Genomic DNA, 19,801 nt, shown 5'->3' with positions numbered 1-19,801 from the left:
TTACACACCACTCAAGCCCTTCCCTCTTGTCTCTCTCTCTCTCTCTATATATGGGTGTTTCTGTTCTAACATTGACATTTCTGTACTGTCTATATCGTAATGACTAGTACTGATACTGTCACTACGGCAGACTACACTATGCTATGTTTCTGCACACACACAGACAACATCTTGCCCTAACCATTAAGCCTGTATGAACCAGAGAAGTAGGATAAGCACATGATGGAGATGTTAGTTTCGAAGCCAGAGAGATTTTCTCTGACCAGCAGAGCCAAGTAGTCTGGTACTAGGACCTGGAGTTTTCCCTGGTCAGATCACATGGTTAGGAAAACCTCCTGGTCCTAGCTGGTGGATGGATGGATAGATAGATAGATTAATTAATGGTCGGTGAATGGTGTGTCAGAAGTCAGAGGGATGGTGTGGTTTGTATTTAAGACGATATGTAGATGCACTGTAGATCAGTGATGATGCATGTGTATGACAGATGAGATTACGCCGAACAGCACATTTCACTCAGTGATTTTTTTTTTACATTTTCAATGGTCTTTTGTTACGACCAGAATGTTGCCTGTGTGTTGTTGCTGCTGGTATGTTTTGAACAGATCAGTGCTGTTTTTGCAGTGTCAATCCAAATGCTTACACTTACTTTCATATATGAACTGAAACCAGACACGCAACTAAACAGATGCCTATTGTTATTCCTGCCTATTTAACTATGTGCCATCTATATATTTCTCTATATTGTGTGTGATATTGTAGCTGCTTCTTCAACACGCACACTGTGGTTTAGTAATGACAATGTCTTGTTATTTACAGTGAAGACTTCCAGAGCAGATGGATATATTTCTGTTTGTTTCTCTATATTCTTTGAAATATATTTTGGTGTATGTCTATATTTCAGTATGGTTGTTTAGTGTAGTTTCGGTCTAAATGCACACATGACTGCTCAGCTTTTTGGAATGTGTCTGTACAGTAAAGGAATAAACGCTGCTCGACCTCCCTTATGCCATACAGATATTTTGTGTCTGAAAATGATTGAGCCAATAGTTTTTCAATGGAAGTCTTACGTTGATGGATGATGGACAATGCAATGGAAATGATTGTCTGACAAAAAAACACACATTCTATATCCTTTTACATATACAACTCCTCAGAAAATACTCGTCACACAGTTCCAGGCACAATCCTCTGTGACAGCAAAGAAGATGCAGTGCTGTATAAGGCCACAGGGTGGTGCTGTTGGTCTGTGTAATAACGGATGTGATGAACCTCTCCTCTCTCTTCAATCAGCACATCTACACCTAACAGGTAGACTGTCTGCAAGTCGTGACAACTGCACTCTACTGAACACGTGCTGAGAAACAAGCTGGTTTGATCTTCAATCCCACTGAGAACAGATAGGATAGGGGTTAATGTTGATATTTAGGAAGGTAGCGAGGAGAGAAGGGGGAGCGAGAGATGTGTGTTCCACGGTATCCTCATACACAAGGACAGTTTGTTCTCTCTCTCTTTATCGGTCTCCCTCTCGCTTTCCTCCCTCTCGCTTAACTCCCTGCTCTGCCAGACTCACACCTTCACTGAACACCTCTCTGTGGGGCGGAAATGGCCTGTATCCTCCCCTGGTGTGTCTGGGTTTGTGTGTGTGTTTATATGTGTGTGTGTGCATGTGTCCACGTAGGTGCATGTGTGTAGGGGGTCAGTTGAGTCCTAGAGGGAGCTGAATCACTGCATGTAAATCAGCCATACCAGCTTAGAAGAAGAGACACACACACTCACACTCACACACACACAGACAGACACAAGGGTAAGTCTTGTCGTGGGGTGGCTTTTTTAGAGGGCATGTGTGTTTATCATTCCTCAAAGCCTCAGTGTGTCTGCCATGATGACACACACTGTCACATCTCATAGATCACAACACATACCCACCCTCACGCACGCACATACAAATGACTGTGTGTGTGAGGAGTGTTGCTTTGCGGGGTGTCACATGCTGAGATTCTCCTCCATTCTGTCACTCGTATCTTTTTATTAATCAGCCGTATGTGTTAGTGTTAGTGTGTGTGTGTGTGTGTGTGTCAATAAGTGTTTTTCAGGGTAGATAAACTCTTATGATTTTCCCACACACATGGAATTATTCATGAGCTGTCTGCATGTGATGAAAAAAAGATAACACACATAATTAAAGTAATGACGATAACATAGGGACACACACACACACACACACAAACACACACACACACACACACCACTAAAATGGCAAAACGTGACAGAGCAGTAGAGTGTGAATGGTAATAGTCAGAGGACTATTATTATTATTATTATTATCTATTTAATCAATATTTAATTGAGTCAACCTTAACCCTTTTCACAGTCTCTATGGGCTTTTCACTGTATTGAAGGGGACACACACAATGTGCAGCACAAGAATAGAGGAGCGAAGAGGAGGTTGGAGGAGAGGAAATGAGAGAAGACAAGAGGAGAGGAAATTTGAGGAGGCGAGAGCGGAGGAGAGTAGATGAAAGAGGAGGCAAAAAAGGAGACGAGAGGAAAGGAGACGAGAGGACAGGAGAGTGTTGGTGTTTTTCTGGGGTGTCTGTGTCTAGCATGGTGTTTTTCTGGGGTGTCTGTGTCTAGCATGGTGTTTTTCTGGGGTGTCTGTGTCTAGCATGGTGTTTTTCTGGGGTGTCTGTGTCTAGCATGGTGTTTTTCTGGGGTGTCTGTGTCTAGCATGGTGTGTGTTCGTGTGTTAGTGTCTGAGTGACCTGTGTTTGAACCGCAAGTGCTGAACGAGCAGGGTTCAAACCTCCAAAGGCGCACACACTCTCTCTCTCTCTCTCTCTCTCTCTCTCACTCTAAGTAATGTATTATCTGTCCTGATTCCTTCAATTATGTAAATAGGAGTCGTCTTCTCCTTGGGGACGATAGTGGTGAATAAGGCCTTGTTAGGAGGGTAAATGACAAGAAATGAACAGATTGGAGAGGAAAGTGAGAGAGGGTGAGGTCACACATCTCCCTCACTGCATAACAAGTAGACCCTGGACAAAGAGAGTGAGCGAGAGTGAGTGTGTGTGTGTGTGTGTGTCAGTGTGAGTGGGAGAGAGAGAGAGAGAGCGAGCGAGAGAGAGAGAGAGAGAGAGAGAGAGAGAAAGCAGCGATGGAGGCAGCGAAAGTGTACAATAAAGTCCATTTGGAAACATGCCCCTTACTTCATGTTGTGTTTGTACCTTAACAATATTTAGTTATTTTCTCTCTATCATAATAATTCTCTCTCTCTATCCAGGTATATTATTACCACTGTGACTTGACCAGAGTTTAATTTCTCCTGACACCCACTCACAGCACATGATTGGTGAATAATTTCTGACCTACCTTTCCACTTATTGCTCTTCAATTTTCCTCCATTCATGCTGTCTCTATCTGGTGACTCATCTGATAATCAGGTCTTTCCTTTTCACCCAGGACAACCAATCAGAGAAGAGCAGTTAAGTGGCTTTAGAGAAATAATATTGATCTTTGGCCCCGCTGTTTGTGTGTGTTCTTCTCGGTGTTTACAGTCCAGAACTCATGTTTTGCTGCTGCTTTATCACATTTAACTATGTAACTATGTAACACTGTAATATAAAGAGAACAAGAGTTAGAGGAAAGGACAGGACAGAGTCGAGAAATGCAAGAGGAGAGGTGGAATTCACATATTCAGCCAATCAGCTGTATCAGCGTGTGTGTATGTGTTTGTGTGTGTGTGTGTGGGGGGGGGGGGGTTTGGTGGGGGGGGGGGGGCAGAATTGAGGAAAAGTTGGGTGACATTTACAGCTTCATCATAACTACAGAGTCGAGCAACGCTCAGGTAGTCTGCTGAAAATGGAAAATGTTTGTATGAGTCAGTAGCAATTAATGTCTGTATGTCCATTAGTGGTTATCTTATGTTCACTGAGAGACAGACAGAGAGAGACAAAGAGAGAGAGAGAGTGAGAGAAAGAGAGAGACAGCGAAATATTATTATTTTTCCATTTTTATTTAACCTTCATTTAACTAGGCAAGTCAGTTAAGAACAAACTCTTATTTACAATGACGGCCTAGGAACAGTGGGTTAACTGCCTTGTTCAGGTGCAGAACGACAGATTGTTACCTTGTCAGCTCGAGGATTTGACCCAGCAACCTTTCGGTTACCACTAGGCTACCTGCCACTCCAAGATAGATAAAAAGAGGATGAAAGAGAGAGACAGAGAAAGAGAGAGAGAGTGATGCAAGCAGAGATGACAGCATCCCATTACTGCCAGTGTGACACAAAGCATGCTGGAAGGCATGCTGACACACACACAGCACTGCTCTTCTGTCAACTAATCAACACCCATTTAGTGTGATGAGCAAGAGTCACTGGAGACAGTAATGACTGACACATTACCAATACAGCTGTGACATCACAAATCACAGCATAACATAGGCGCAAGCACGGACATACACACGCACACATGCACACAGACACACTAGACTAAAACATTTAGCATGTTGTATAGTAACACGTTCTTTGAAATGCAAACATTTATTGGAAACATTGTAAACATTGGCATGGCGAGAATCTGTCTCCGCACCATGCGCTCTCACCACTGGTGTCCCCCAGGGCTCTGTTCTAGGCCCTCTCCTATTCTCGCTATACACCAAGTCACTTGGCTCTGTCATATCCTCACATGGTCTCTCCTATCATTGCTATGCAGACGACACACAATTAATCTTCTCCTTTCCCCCTTCTGATAACCAGGTGGCGAATCGCATCTCTGCATGTCTGTCAGACATATCAGTGTGGATGACGGATCACCAGCTCAAGCTGAACCTCGGCAAGACGGAGCTGCTCTTCCTCCCGGGGAAGGACTGCCCGTTCCATGATCTCGCCATCACGGTTGACAACTCCCTTGTGTCCTCCTCCCAGAGTGCTAAGAACCTTGGCGTGATCCTGGACAACACCCTGTCGTTCTCCACTAACATCAAGGCGGTGACCCGATCCTGTAGGTTCATGCTCTACAACATTCGCAGAGTACGACCCTGCCTCACACAGGAAGCGGCGCAGGTCCTAATCCAGGCACTTGTCATCTCCCGTCTGGATTACTGCAACTCGCTGTTGGCTGGGCTCCCTGCCTGTGCCATTAAACCCCTACAACTCATCCAGAACGCCGCAGCCCGTCTGGTGTTCAACCTTCCCAAGTTCTCTCACGTCACCCCGCTCCTCCGCTCTCTCCACTGGCTTCCAGTTGAAGCTCGCATCCGCTACAAGACCATGGTGATTGCCTACGGAGCTGTGAAGGGAACGGCACCTCCATACCTTCAGGCTCTGATCAGGCCCTACACCCAAACAAGGGCACTGCGTTCATCCACCACTGGCCTGCTGGCCCCCCTACCTCTGAGGAAGCACAGTTCCCGCTCAGCCCAGTCAAAACTGTTCGCTGCTCTGGCACCCCAATGGTGGAACAAGCTCCCTCACGACGCCAGGACAGCGGAGTCAATCACCACCTTCCGGAGACACCTGAAACCCCACCTCTTTAAGGAATACCTAGGATAGGATAAAGTAATCCTTCTAACCCCCCCCCCCCCTTAAAATATGTAGATGCACTATTGTAAAGTGGTTGTTCCACTGGATATCATAAGGTGAATGCACCATTTTGTAAGTCGCTCTGGATAAGAGCGTCTGCTAAATGACTTAAATGTAAATGTAATTTAAATAACACATTCAACATTCAAAACATTGATTGAAAGTGACTGGTAAAAACAATGTTAACAATAATGTTTTGAAGCTTGTGTTTCCTGTAAGAATGAGACACCTAGGGCCTCAGTGTTGTATTAGATGGCATTGGCGACTAGCAGGTATTAGTGGAGTGGAAGAAGGGAATTGTGGCTCCAGGAATCTAAGTTTGGGGTTTTTTATAGGCTGGAAAGAGCAGAAGGCTATCATCTTGCATTAACCTTTATGATATATATTTGTTGCACAAAAGCAAAGCTACGTAAACAGCCACACTACCCCAATATATCCCTGTAATATGGATATCTTCCATACAGGGTTCTTGCACAATGTAATATGGATATCTTCCATACAGGGTTCTTGCACAATGTAATATGGATATCTTCCATACAGGGTTCTAGCACAATGTAATATGGATATCTTCTATACAGGGTTCTAGCACAATGTAATATGGATATCTTCCAAAGAGGGTTCTAGCACAATGTAATATGGATATCTTCCATACAGGGTTCTAGCACGATGTAATATGGATATCTTCCAAAGAGGGTTCTAGCACAATGTAATATGGATATCTTCCAAAGAGGGTTCTAGCACAATGTAATATGGATATCTTCCATACAGGGTTCTTGCACAATGTAATATGGATATCTTCTATACAGGGTTCTAGCACAATGTAATATGGATATCTTCCATACAGTGTTCTAGCACAATGTAATATGGATATCTTCTATACAGGGTTCTAGCACGATATAATATGGATATCTTCCATACAGGGTTCTAGCACGATGTAATATGGATATCTTCCATAGAGGGTTCTAGCACAATGTAATATGGATATCTTCCATACAGGGTTCTAGCACAATGTAATATGGATATCTTCCATACAGGGTTCTAGCACAATGTAATATGGATATCTTCCATGCAGGGTTCTAGCACAATATAATATGGATATCTTCCATACAGGGTTCTAGCACAATGTAATATGGATATCTTCCATACAGGGTTCTAGCACAATGTAATATGGATATCTTCCATATGCATCCCACAATCCACAGTTTTTCAATGGAGTAGGAAGTTACGACTTCAAGCGTTCAAGCGTGCACTACCACTCGTAACTTTTATGAATAGCCATTATTTAATGCGAACTGTGTACCTGTGCATATCCTGAGTGCTATAGAGTTGTCAATTGGACTTGCCGCTGGACTTGAAGAAACTTTCAACGTTCTTGAAATGTTCTGGATTGACTGACCTTCATGTCTTAAAGTTATGATGGATTGTCATTTCTCTTTGCTTATTTGAGCTGTTCTTGCCATAATATGGACTTGATCTTTTACCAAATAGGGATATATTCTGTATACCATCTGTACCTTGTCACAACACAACTGATTGGCTCAAACGCATTAAGAAGGAAAGAAATTCCACAAATTAACTTTTAACAAGGCACACCTGTTAAATGAAATGCATTCCAGGTGACAACCTCATGAAGCTGGTTGAGAGAATGCTAAGAGTGTGCAAAGCTGTCATCAAGGCAAAGGGTGGCTACTTTGAATAATCTCAAATATAAAATATACTGCTCAAAAAAATAAAGGGAACACTTAAACAACACATCCTAGATCTGAATGAAAGAAATAATCTTATTAAATACTTTTTTCTTTACATAGTTGAATGTGCTGACAACAAAATCACACAAAAATAATCAATGGAAATCCAATTTATCAACCCATGGAGGTCTGGATTTGGAGTCACACTCAAAATTAAAGTGGAAAACCACACTACAGGCTGATCCAACTTTGATGTAATGTCCTTAAAACAAGTCAAAATAAGGCTCAGTAGTGTGTGTGGCCTCCACATGCCTGTATGACCTCCCTACAACGCCTGGGCATGCTCCTGATGAGGTGGCGGATGGTCTCCTGAGGGATCTCCTCCCAGACCTGGACTAAAGCATCCGCCAACTCCTGGACAGTCTGTGGTGCAACGTGGCGTTGGTGGATGGAGCGAGACATGATGTCCCAGATGTGCTCAATTGGATTCAGGTCTGGGGAACGGGCGGGCCAGTCCATAGCATCAATGCCTTCCTCTTGCAGGAACTGCTGACACACTCCAGCCACATGAGGTCTAGCATTGTCTTGCATTAGGAGGAACTCAGGGCCAACCGCACCAGCATATGGTCTCACAAGGGGTCTGAGGATCTCATCTCGGTACCTAATGGCAGTCAGGCTACCTCTGGCGAGCACATGGAGGGCTGTGCGGCCCCCCAAAGAAATGCCACCCCACACCATGACTGACCCACTGCCAAACCGGTCATGCTGGAGGATGTTGCAGGCAGCAGAACGTTCTCCACGGCATCTCCAGACTCTGTCACGTCTGTCACGTGCTCAGTGTGAACCTGCTTTCATCTGTGAAGAGCACAGGGCGCCAGTGGCGAATTTGCCAATCTTGGTGTTCTCTGGCAAATGCCAAACGTCCTGCACGGTGTTGGGCTGTAAGCACAACCCCCACCTGTGGACGTCGGGCCCTCATACCACCCTCATGGAGTCTGTTTCTGACCGTTTGAGCAGACACATGCACATTTGTGGCCTGCTGGAGGTCATTTTGCAGGGCTCTGGCAGTGCTTCTCCTGCTCCTCCTTGCACAAAGGCGGAGGTAGCGGTCCTGCTGCTGGGTTGTTGCCTTCCTACAGCCTCCTCCACGTCTCCTGATGTACTGGCCTGTCTCCTGGTAGCGCCTCCATGCTCTGGACGCTACGCTGACAGACACAGCAAACCTTCTTGCCACAGCTCGCATTGATGTGCCATCCTGGATGAGCTGCACTACCTGAGCCACTTGTGTGGGTTGTAGACTCCGTCTCATGCTACCACTAGAGTGAAAGCACCGCCAGCATTCAAAAGTGACCAAAACATCAGCCAGGAAGCATAGGAACTGAGAAGTGGTCTGTGGTCCCCACCTGCAGAACCACTCCTTTATTGGGGGTGTCTTGCTAATTGCCTATAATTTCCACCTGTTGTCTATACCATTTGCACAACAGCATGTGAAATTTGTTGTCAATCAGTGTTGCTTCCTAAGTGGACAGTTTGATTTCACAGAAGTGTGATTGACTTGGAGTTACATTGTGTTGTTTAAGTGTTCCCTTTATTTTTTTGAGCAGTGTATATTTTGATTTGTTTAACACTTTTTTGGTTACTTCATGATTCCATATTAAGTGTTATTTCATAGTTTTGATGTCCTCACTATTATTCTACAATGTAGAAAATAGCCAAAATAAAGCAAAATCCTGAAATTAGTAGGTGTGTTCAAACTTTTGACTGGTACTGTATGTGTCTTTGGTGTGCAGTTGAACAAAACAAAACAATCTGAACCAATTATCCCAGTCAATCATGGCTAGCATGAAGGTTCCTGACTTTTTCCGTGGCTAAATCAACTAGACTCATAATTTAACAGTTTTATTCATATTTACAGATGGCATACAAGTTTGTAATTAAGGCACATGAAAGTTCACATGTTCCAGAAGGCATTTCTGCCAAAAAACGCATTTTACAGCCCTGATTGACCACTACAGGTGTAGTTTACGTGAGGACGTCCGCCGGGAGCTGGCTTGCCGGGACCATACCACCACCCTGGACCAGTTGATTGATTTGTCCATCAGGCTGGACAACCTGCTGGCTGCCCGGGGACGTTCCGATCGGGGCCTACTCATTCCACCTCCCATCCCTCCTGCTCCAACGCCCATGGAGCTAGGAGGGACTGCTGCTAGGAGGACCGGAGGGGGGGGGGGGGGGGGGGCTCTCCTGCACCCACTGTGGCCGTAGAGGACACACTGCGGACCGGTGCTGGAGAGGTTCTCCGGGGAATTCAGATGGCAGGCATAGCACCACTTCGACCCCCCAGGTGAGTCAACACCAGACACACCCAGAGCCCCCTGTCGACCACATGTACGTCTCTGTTTTTTTTCCTGAGTTTTCCCCTCACTCCCAGTATAAGGCACTAGTCGATTCAGGCGCAGCTGGGAGTTTTATGGACCGTGGGGTTGCTGATAAGTTAGGGATTCCCCTGGTTAAACTGGACCAACCCATCTCCGTGCACGCTTTAGATAGTCGACCACTAGGGTCTGGCCAAGTGAGGGAGGTAACAGTGCCACTGGTCATGGTGACGCAGGGGGGTCATGAGGAACGTGTCAGCCTGTTCCTTATTGATTCCCCGGCATTTCCGGTGGTGCTGGGACTTCCCTGGCTAGCCTCTCACAATCCTCAGATTTCATGGGGGCAGAGGGCTCTTAAGGGGTGGTCGAGGGAGTGCTCAGGTAGGTGTATAGGAGTTTCCATCGGTGCAACCACGGTGGAGAGTCCAGACCAAGTCTCTACTGTACACATTCCCTCTGAATATGCCGATTTGGCTATCGCCTTCAGTAAAACGAAGGTGACTCAATTACCACCCCATCGACAGGGGGATTGTGTGATAAACCTCCAGGCTGGCGCGGCCCTTCCTAAAAGTCACGTGTATCCTCTGTCGCAGGAGGAGACAGTGGCTATGGAGACATACGTCACTGAGTCCTTGAGACAGGGATACATTCGGCCATCTAAATCACCCGTCTCCTCGAGTTTCTTTTTTGTGAAGAAGAAGGGAGGAGGCCTGCGCCCGTGCATTGACTATAGAGGTCTAAATTCTATCACAGTGGGGTTCAGTTACCCACTACCTCTCATTGCTATGGCCGTGGAGTCATTTCACGGGGCGCGCTTCTTCACCAAACTAGATCTCAGGAGAGCGTATAACCTGGTGCGTATCCGAGATGGAGACGAGTGGAAAACCACATTTAGTACCACATCTGGCCATTATGAGTACCTCGTCATGCCGTATGGGTTAAAAAATGCTCCCGCCGTCTTCCAATCCTTTGTGGACGAGGTTCTCAGAGACATGCTCGGACAGGGTGTGGTGGTGTACATCGATGACATCTTGATCTACTCCGCCACACGCGCCGCGCATGTAGCTCTGGCGCGTAAAGTGCTTGGGCGGCTGCTGGAGCATAACCTATACGTCAAGGCTGAGAAATGTGAGTTCTCCAAACAAGCCGTCTCTTTTCTGGGATATCGCATTTCCACCACAGGGGTGGTGATGGAAGATGACCGCGTTACGTCTGTGCGTAATTGGCCGACCCCTACCACGGTGAAGGAGGTGCAGCGGTTCTTGGGGTTCGCAAATTATTACCCGGAGGTTTATCCGGGGTTTTGGTCAGGTGGCAGCTCCCATTACCTCACTGATGAAGGGGGGTCCGGTGCGATTGCGGTGGTCGGCAGAGGCGGACAGAGCCTTCCATCGTCTGAAGGTTCTGTTTACCGACGCTCCGGTGCTGGCGCATCCAGATCCCTCTTTGCCGTTCATAGTGGAGGTGGACGCGTCCGAGGCTGGGGTAGGAGCTGTTCTTTCGCAGCGTTCGGGCGTTCCTCCGAAGCTCCGCCCCTGCGCATTCTTTTTTAAGAAGCTGAGCCCGGCGGAGCGCAACTATGATGTGGGGCACAGGGAGTTGTTAGCCGTGGTCAAGGCTTTGACAGTGTGGAGACATTGGCTTGAGGGGGCACGTCACCCTTTTCTCATCTGGACCGACCACCGTAACCTGGAGTACATCCGGGCAGCGAGGAGACTTAATCTTCGTCAAGCCAGGTGGGCCATGTTCTTTATGAGGTTTCAGTTTACCCTTTCGTACATTCCGGGTTCTCGGAACCGGAAGGCCGACGCACTGTCGCGTCTCTACGTCACCGAGGAGCGGACCATCGATCCCACTCCCATACTCCCTGCTTCCTGTCTGGTGGCACCGGTGGTATGGGAGGTGGATGCGGACATCGAGTGGGTGAGTCGGTCAGAACCCACTCCACCTCAATGTCCCGCGGGTCTGAAGTTCGTTCCGCTGGGTGTTCACGATCGCTTGATCCAATGGGCCCACACTCTACCCTCCTCGGGTCACCCTGCGGTGGAACGGACAGTGCGAGGCCTGAAGGGGAAGTACTGGTGGCCCACCTTGGTTGAGGATGTAAGACACTATGTCTCTTCCTGTTCGGTGTGCGCCCAGTGCAAGGCTCCTAGGCACCTGCCTCGAGGGAAATTACAGCCCCTCCCCGTTCCACGGCGGCCTTGGTCTCACCTCTCGGTGGATTTCCTAATGGATCTCCCGCCATCTCAGGGGAACACGACGATCCTGGTTGTTGTGGATCGGTTCTCAAAGTCCTGCCGTCTGCTTCTGTTGCCCGGTCTTCCTACGGCCCTATGGACCGCGGAGGCCCTATTCACCCACGTCTTCCGGCACTACGGGGTGCCCGAGGACATCGTATCTGATCGGGGTCCCCAGTTTATGTCCAGGGTATGGAGGTCGTTTATGGAGAGGCTGGGGGTCTCGGTCAGCCTGAGCTCGGGTTTCCACCCCGAGAGTAATGGGCAGGTAGAGCGCATTAACCAGGATGTAGGCAGGTTTCTGCGGTCCAGGGGAGTGGGCGCGGTTCGTGCCCTGGGCCGAGATGGCCCAGAACTCTCAGCGCCACTCCTCTACTAACCTGTCACCCTTCCAGGTCGTGTTGGGTTATCAGCCGGTCCTGGTGCCATGGCAACAGAGCCAGACAGAGGCTCCTGCGGTGGAGGAATGGGTTCAGCGCTCTAGGGAGACCTGGAATGCTGTCCAGGAGTGTATAAAGAGGGCTGGAGAACGACACAAGGAGAGCGCTGACCGCCACCGCAGTGAGGCCCCTGTGTTTAACCCAGGGGATAGAGTCTGGCTCTCGACCCGGAACCTGCCCCTCTGCCTGCCCTGCCGGAAGCTGGGTCCGCGATTTGTGGGGCCATTCAAAGTCCTGAGGAGAATAAACGAGGTGTGTTATAGGTTACAACTTCCTACATATTACCGTATTAACCCCTCGTTTCATGTGTCTCTCCTCAGGCCGGTGGTAGCTGGTCCACTGCAGGACGCTGAGGTGCGGGAGGCCCCCCTGGACGTCGGAGGGGCCTCGGCGTATACAGTCCAGGCCATCTTGGACTCCCGACGTCGGGTGGGGGGCCTGCAGTACCTCGTGGACTGGGAGGGGTACAGTCCGGAGGTTAGGTGCTGGGTCCCGGCGAGGGACATTCTGGATCCAGCCATGTTGCGGAATTTCCACAGCCTCCGCCCGGATTGCCCGGCACCTCGCCCTCCGGGTCGTCCCCGAGGCCGGAGTCGGCGCGCTGCGAGACCCGCGCGTCAGGGGAGGGGTACTGTCACAACGTCCACAGAAGGTGGTGCCTCTCCTCGGTCGGGCGGTGCTCGGCGTTCGTCGTCGCCGGCCTACTAGCTGCCACCGATCTATGTTTCAGTGTCTGTTAGTTATGTCTGTTTTTTGATTGCATCTGTTTCGTGTTTGTCATTAGTGGAGGAGTATTTAGTCTGTCTGTGTTTAGTTAGGATTCATGCGGGATTGTTCTTTGTTACGTGTGGTGTTATATTGTTTGGGTTACGACTTATTGTATAGGCAGTAGGGTTGCCGGGCTGCGCCCCGTCTGCCTTTTTGAGCCGAGCTTCTTTTAGTCTTTTTGACTGTTCTGCTCCCAGCAGTATATGGATTTTGCCTTTGGATTTATTAAATCAAGTTTGTTCCAACGGACCTCAGTCTCCTGCGCTTGACTCACCCTAAAACAGTTCTACCCGCTCGTGACATTAAATACCTGTAAAAGAAATATATATATATATGCAGTGTATATAGTTTCCTGATATTTCTTATACCTCTCAAATATAGGACAGACACTTCAGAACAAACTTCCTTTAGATTTTTTGGGGGACTATCTGTTTATCCATGTATGAAGCTGTTATTCAGTGTGTTTCTCTAGGCTAATAGCAGTACATTCAAATTCAATGTTTCATCAAAGAAAAAAAGAAATATTTTGTATACCTTAAGAGATCCTAAAACTCTAAATCAAATAGGTAAATGATCCTTGGTATGACTATCTTAATTGTTGGTATGACACCCCCCCCCCCCCCCCCCCGGTTAAGGTAAGGGTTAAGGTTTGGGATGGGTTAAAATATGTATAAAAAAATGACTTTCTAGCACTAGGTTTGAACACGCAACCCTCAAAGCTGGGGCACACAGCTTACGCCCATCCGCCATCCCTGTCCACCTTACCCTAGCAAACCCCAAGCCTACTTGGTATTAACGCTCGCTGTTGCCCCTAGTGGCTGGTTTGGAAGTCATCTCCCGACATTCCTGCTTACCTGGACACCTGGACAGACGTCAAATTTCGCAGTGGATCTTGAGCGATCTGGCTGCTACAGTGCCTAACATATTTGATTTGATTGCTGCAAAACATTTGAATTGCACATTCAAATTCTTTATTTTTAAATAAAGAAACATTGATTGAAAGTAACTGGTGAAGAAATGTAAACACTTGTATTGATTTGAAGCTTGTGTTCTCTTCTCACTCTGCCAATTTACCAATCAATTCTTGTTTATTACTGTTAATAAATGCTACTGATTGGCCAGATTACTCAGTCATCATGTTCAGTAGGCACAAAACGGCATAAAACATTTAGAAAAAGAAGCAAATACATGAAGTTGATCAATAAGAACAGAATTGTTTTTGTTCTGTGTTGCTCTGCTACAGTGTGCTCGACTGAACCCAACCCAGGTTTCCCTCAGGTGTTGTCTTGTCTGGAGTCTGCAGGTCCTAGTTCAAATACACACACAAAAACACGTTTACATACACAATGTTTGGTGAGGGAAAGAGATGCAGGCCTTTTCTGACTGTCCGGAACATAACATAGCAGTAGACCAGATTCTGTGTGTCACCTTGTCTGTGTCTGGTTATTTTAGGTGGTTTTGACAGTTCTGTCTTCCAGAGTGGATTCTGTTTGAACGACCTTCCTTCCATCTGTCCTTAGGCTGGCTCTCTATATCTGCATGAAGACCTTCTCAAAGACAACAGAGGAGGACTGGTGTGCATGTGTGTGTGTGTGTGTGTGTGTGTGTGTGTGTGTGTGTGTGTGTGTGTGTGTGTGTGTGTGTGTGTGTGTGTGTGTGTGTGCGTGTGTGTGTGTGTGTGCACACGCCTGTGTCACGTTTGCACTTGTGTGTGGCCATCACATGCTGTAAAAAATATATATTTCAGCTAATTATTATTAAGTAACTGGTTCCAGAGACCTTGTTTTGTTTACGCAACTTTTCAGTACAAGAGTTACCTGAACTTAGCCTCTATGGGCTAGGTGGGACGCTTGCGTCCCACCTACTCAACAGCCACTTTAAGCCTGTGGCGCGATTTTCAAAACCTTAAAAATCCTATTACTTCAATTTCTCAAACATATGACTATTTTACAGCTATTTAAAGACAAGACTCTCGTTAATCTAACCACACTGTCCGATTTCAAAAAGGCTTTACAACGAAAGCAAAACATTAGATTATGTCAGCAGAGTACCAAGCCAGAAATAATCAGACACCCATTTTTCAAGCCAGCATATAATGTCACCAAAATCCAGAAGACAGCTAAATGCAGCACTCACCTTTGATGATCTTCATCAGATGACAACCCTAGGACATTATGTTATACAATACATGCATGTTTTGTTCAATCAAGTTCATATTTATATCAAAAACCAGCTTTTTACATTAGCATGTGACGTTCAGAACTAGCATACCCCCCGCAAACTTCCGGGGAATTCGCTAACATTTTACTAAATTACTCACGATAAACGTTCACAAAAAGCATAACAATTATTTTAAGAATTATAGATACAGACCTCCTCTATGCACTCGAATATGTCCGATTTTAAAATAGCTTTTTGGTGAAAGCACATTTTGCAATATTCTAAGTACATAGCCCAGGCATCACGGGCTCGCTATTTAGACACCCGGCAAGTTTAGCACTCACCATAATCATATTTACTATTATAAAAGTTTGATTACCTTTTGTTGTCTTCGTCAGAATGCACTCCCAGGACTGCTACTTCAATAACAAATGTTGGTTTGGTCCAAAATAATCCATCGTTATATCCGAATAGCGGCGTTTTGTTCGTGCGTTCCAGACACTATCCGAAATGGTAAAGAAGTGTCGCGCGCATGGCGCAATTCGTGACAATAAAATTCTAAATATTCCATTACCGTACTTCGAAGCATGTCAACCGCTGTTTAAAATCATTTTTTACGCCATTTTTCTCGTAGAAAAGCGATAATATTCCGACAGGGAATCTCTTTTTCGGCAAACAGAGGAAAAAAATCACAAAGGCGGGGGCGGTCGGGTCACGCGCATAAGCCCAGAGTCCCTTGATCGGCCACTTGAGAAAGGCGATAATGTGTTTCAGCCTGGGGCTGGAATGACGACATTCTGTTTTTTCCCGGGCTCTGAGAGCCTATGGAAGACGTGGGAAGTGTCACGTTAGAGCAGAGATCCTTAGTAAAAGATAGAGATGGAAAAGAAGTTCAAGAAATGGTCAGACAGGCCACTTCCTGTAAAGGAATCTCTCAGGTTTTGACCTGCCATTTGAGTTCTGTTATACTCACAGACACCATTCAATCAGTTTTAGAAACTTTAGGGTGTTTTCTATCCATATGTAATAAGTATATGCATATTCTAGTTACTGGGTAGGAGTGGTAACCAGATTAAATCGGGTATGTTTTTTATCCAGCCGTGTCAATACTGCCCCCTAGCCCTAACAGGTTTTAAACAAATTAGTTTATCTTGAGAAAAAATTTAGTCAACCTAAAATGATGTGTTTGCTCAACATGTCTCAAATGTTCATTCAACTAGAAATTCATACTTTGGCGTCTTACGTAAAAAAGGCTGTGGAACGATGTAGTTACACACACACACACACACACACACACACACACACACACACACACACACACACACACACACACACACACACACACACACACACACACACACACACACACACACAGTGGTTTTAACATGAAATGTTTTCCATTTATATATTTGACACATGTTGACATACATTTCTTAATTTTTTTATTTAACCTTTATTTAACTAGGCAGGTCAGTTAAGAACAAATTAATGACAGCCTACCAACGGGGCTGGGATTAAAAATAAATAAAAATATAGGACAAAACACACATCACGACAAGAGAGACACCACAACACTACATAAAGAGAGACCTAAGACAACAACATAGCATGGCAGCAACACATGACAACACAGCATGGTAGCAACACAACATGACAACAACATGGTAGCAACACAACATGGCAGCAGCAGAACATGGTAGCAGCTAAAAATATGGTACAAACATTATTGGGCACAGACAGTAGCACAAAGGGCAAGAAGGTAGAGACAACAATACATCACGTGAAGCAGCCAGCAACTGTCAGTAAGAGTGTCCATGGCTGAGTCTTTGAATGAAGATGAAGATAAAACTGTCCAGTTTGAGTGGTCTTTGCAGCTACCGTGTTGTGATTACGTTGTGCATGTTAATGAATACATTCATCATTATTCATCATTATTCAACATGTCCTCACCTTGGATATGAATTCCTAGGGAGAGGACAACCATGTCTGTGCCAATTATCAGTTCATCTGACTATTCTCTCAATCATTGATTTGATTGACATATTTCAGCAATTGTATTTTTTCTCTATAGTAGTCTAATGTTGGTGGGGCATGTTACTCTGTTTTAATGGTACTCCTGAATCACTATGATATATACAAACTTTTTTCTTGAGTGTACTTTTAACGGAGCTGAGATTTACTTTGAAGTGCAAATTGTAGCAATACATGAAAAATCAGTCTTTAACACCAACAAGGTGGTATAGCAGGAAGATTGGACTGATTGGACTGCTGTGAACCAAGAGGTTGTGAGTTCAAATCTGAGGTGAGGACATGTTGAATATGAATTACTGTAATAATGTATTTCAGCAATGTATGTGTCAAATATGTAAGTTGAAAACATTGTATGTTAACAGCACTGTGTGTGTAACTAGTTCTACAGTCATTTTTAGGTTAGATGCCAAATATTAATTTGTAGTTGAATGAACATATGAGACAAATATATCAATTTAAGTTTACTGAATTTTTGCCAACATTTTCTCAAGTTGGAGCTAAGTTCAGAGACACACACACGGCATATTCACATTCACACCCACCTCAGCAGGTCTAACCCCTGACAAGGTAAAGAGACAGTTTAAAGACTCTAATCAGTGGAGCTGTTTAACCTGTCTGAACTCTTACCTGACTCTAATCATAGCTTTCTGTCTCCCCCTCTTTCTCTCCCTCTATCTCTCTTCCCCCCCCCTCTCTCTCTCTCTCTCTTTGTGTGTGTATTTGTGTGTGCATGCATGCGGCTGTAATCACAGCTGCTGGATTTAAACCTGATGGTAATTAACCACCAGCTCGACACTGAAATTATCAGCTGAACGGAAGGTGTCACAACACCGGCTATAACTTCCCTCAGTGCAACAGGCCTGGTCACAACACCTGAGTGCAGCACCTGGTTCAGAGACACACAGAGCAGGTAAAAATCTCCACATATTGTTATCTTATTGTCTTACCTTAGAACACAGCGCTGTTTATAGCTGCTCTCTGTGTGTGTGTGTGCATGTGTGCTTGTGTGTACGTGTGTGTGTGTGTGCATGCGCGTGCATGTACGTGTGCGTGTGCGTGCGTGTTTGTGTGTCTGTTTGCATTTTATTTGACACACTCACAAGTACAGTGAAATACTTAACTTGTAAGCCCTACCCAACAGTGCAGTATACTAAATATAGTGTAATGAATAAAGAATAAAGAGACATAAGGAATAAGAGAAGAAGCTATTTACAAGGTCAGTGCCAGTACCACAGGTACAATATGCAGGGATAATGGAGTGTATGAGTTAGATATGTGTATGTACTGTAGGTAGAGATTAGGAGCAGTGACCGGTGGCAGGATAAATAATAAAAATAATAATAATAGTAATAATAATAATAATAATAGTAATAAAGATAATAATAATAGTAATACTAGTAATAATAATAGTAATAATAATAATAGTAATAATAGTAATAATAATAATAATAATAGTAATAAAGATAATAATAATAGTAATACTAGTAATAATAATAGTAATAATAATAATAATAATAGTAATAATAATAATAATAATAATAGTAATAATAATAATAGTAATAATAATAATAATAGTAATAATAATAATAATAATAATAATAGTAATACTAGTAATAATAATAGTAATAATAATAATAATAATAGTAATAATAATAATAATAATAATAATAGTAATAATAATAATAGTAATAATAATAATAATAGTAATAATAATAATAATAATAATAATAGTAATAATAGTAATAATAATAATAATAATAGTAATAATAATAATAATAGTAATAATAATAATAATAATAATAATAGTAATAATAGTAATAGTAATAGTAATAATAGTAATAATAATAGTAATAATAGTAATAGTAATAATAATAATAATAATAATAATAGTAATAATAATAATAATAGTAATAATAATAATAATAGTAATAATAATAATAATAATAATAATAGTAATAATAGTAATAATAATAATAATAATAATAATAATAATAGTAATAATAATAATAACAGGAAATGGTGTAGCAGCAGCAGAAGTGGTGGCTGGGTGTGTATGTACGTGTTAGTGTGTGAGTGTGTTAATTGGTAAGTGTTAGTGTGTTAGTGTTAATGTGTAAGTGTTAGTGTGTTAGTGTGTTAGTGTGTGAATGTGAGTGTGTTAGTGTGTTAGTGTGTAAGTGTTAGTGTGAGTGTGAGTGTTAGTGTGTTAGTGTGAGTGTGTTAGTCTGTTAGTGTGTGAGTGTGAGTGTGTTAGTGTGCAAGTGTTAGTGTGTTAGTGTGTGAGTGTGTTAGTGTGAGTGTGAGTGTGTTAGTGTGCAAGTGTTAGTGTGTTAGTGTGCAAGTGTTAGTGTGTTAGTGTGTAAGTGTTAGTGTGTTAGTGTGCAAATGTTAGTGTGAGTGTGTTAGTGTGCAAGTGTTAGTGTGAGTGTGTGAGTGTGTTAGTGTGTTAGTGTGGGGCAAGTGTTAGTGTGTTAGTGTGTGAGTATGTTAGTGTGTGTTCGGATTTTCGTTATTTAGC

Source organism: Salmo salar, chromosome 01 (assembly GCF_965601325.2).
Source record: "Salmo salar chromosome 01, fSalSal1, whole genome shotgun sequence".
In the NCBI taxonomy this organism is placed as follows: Eukaryota; Metazoa; Chordata; class Actinopteri; order Salmoniformes; family Salmonidae; genus Salmo; species Salmo salar.
Note: the sequence above shows the minus strand (reverse complement) of the source record.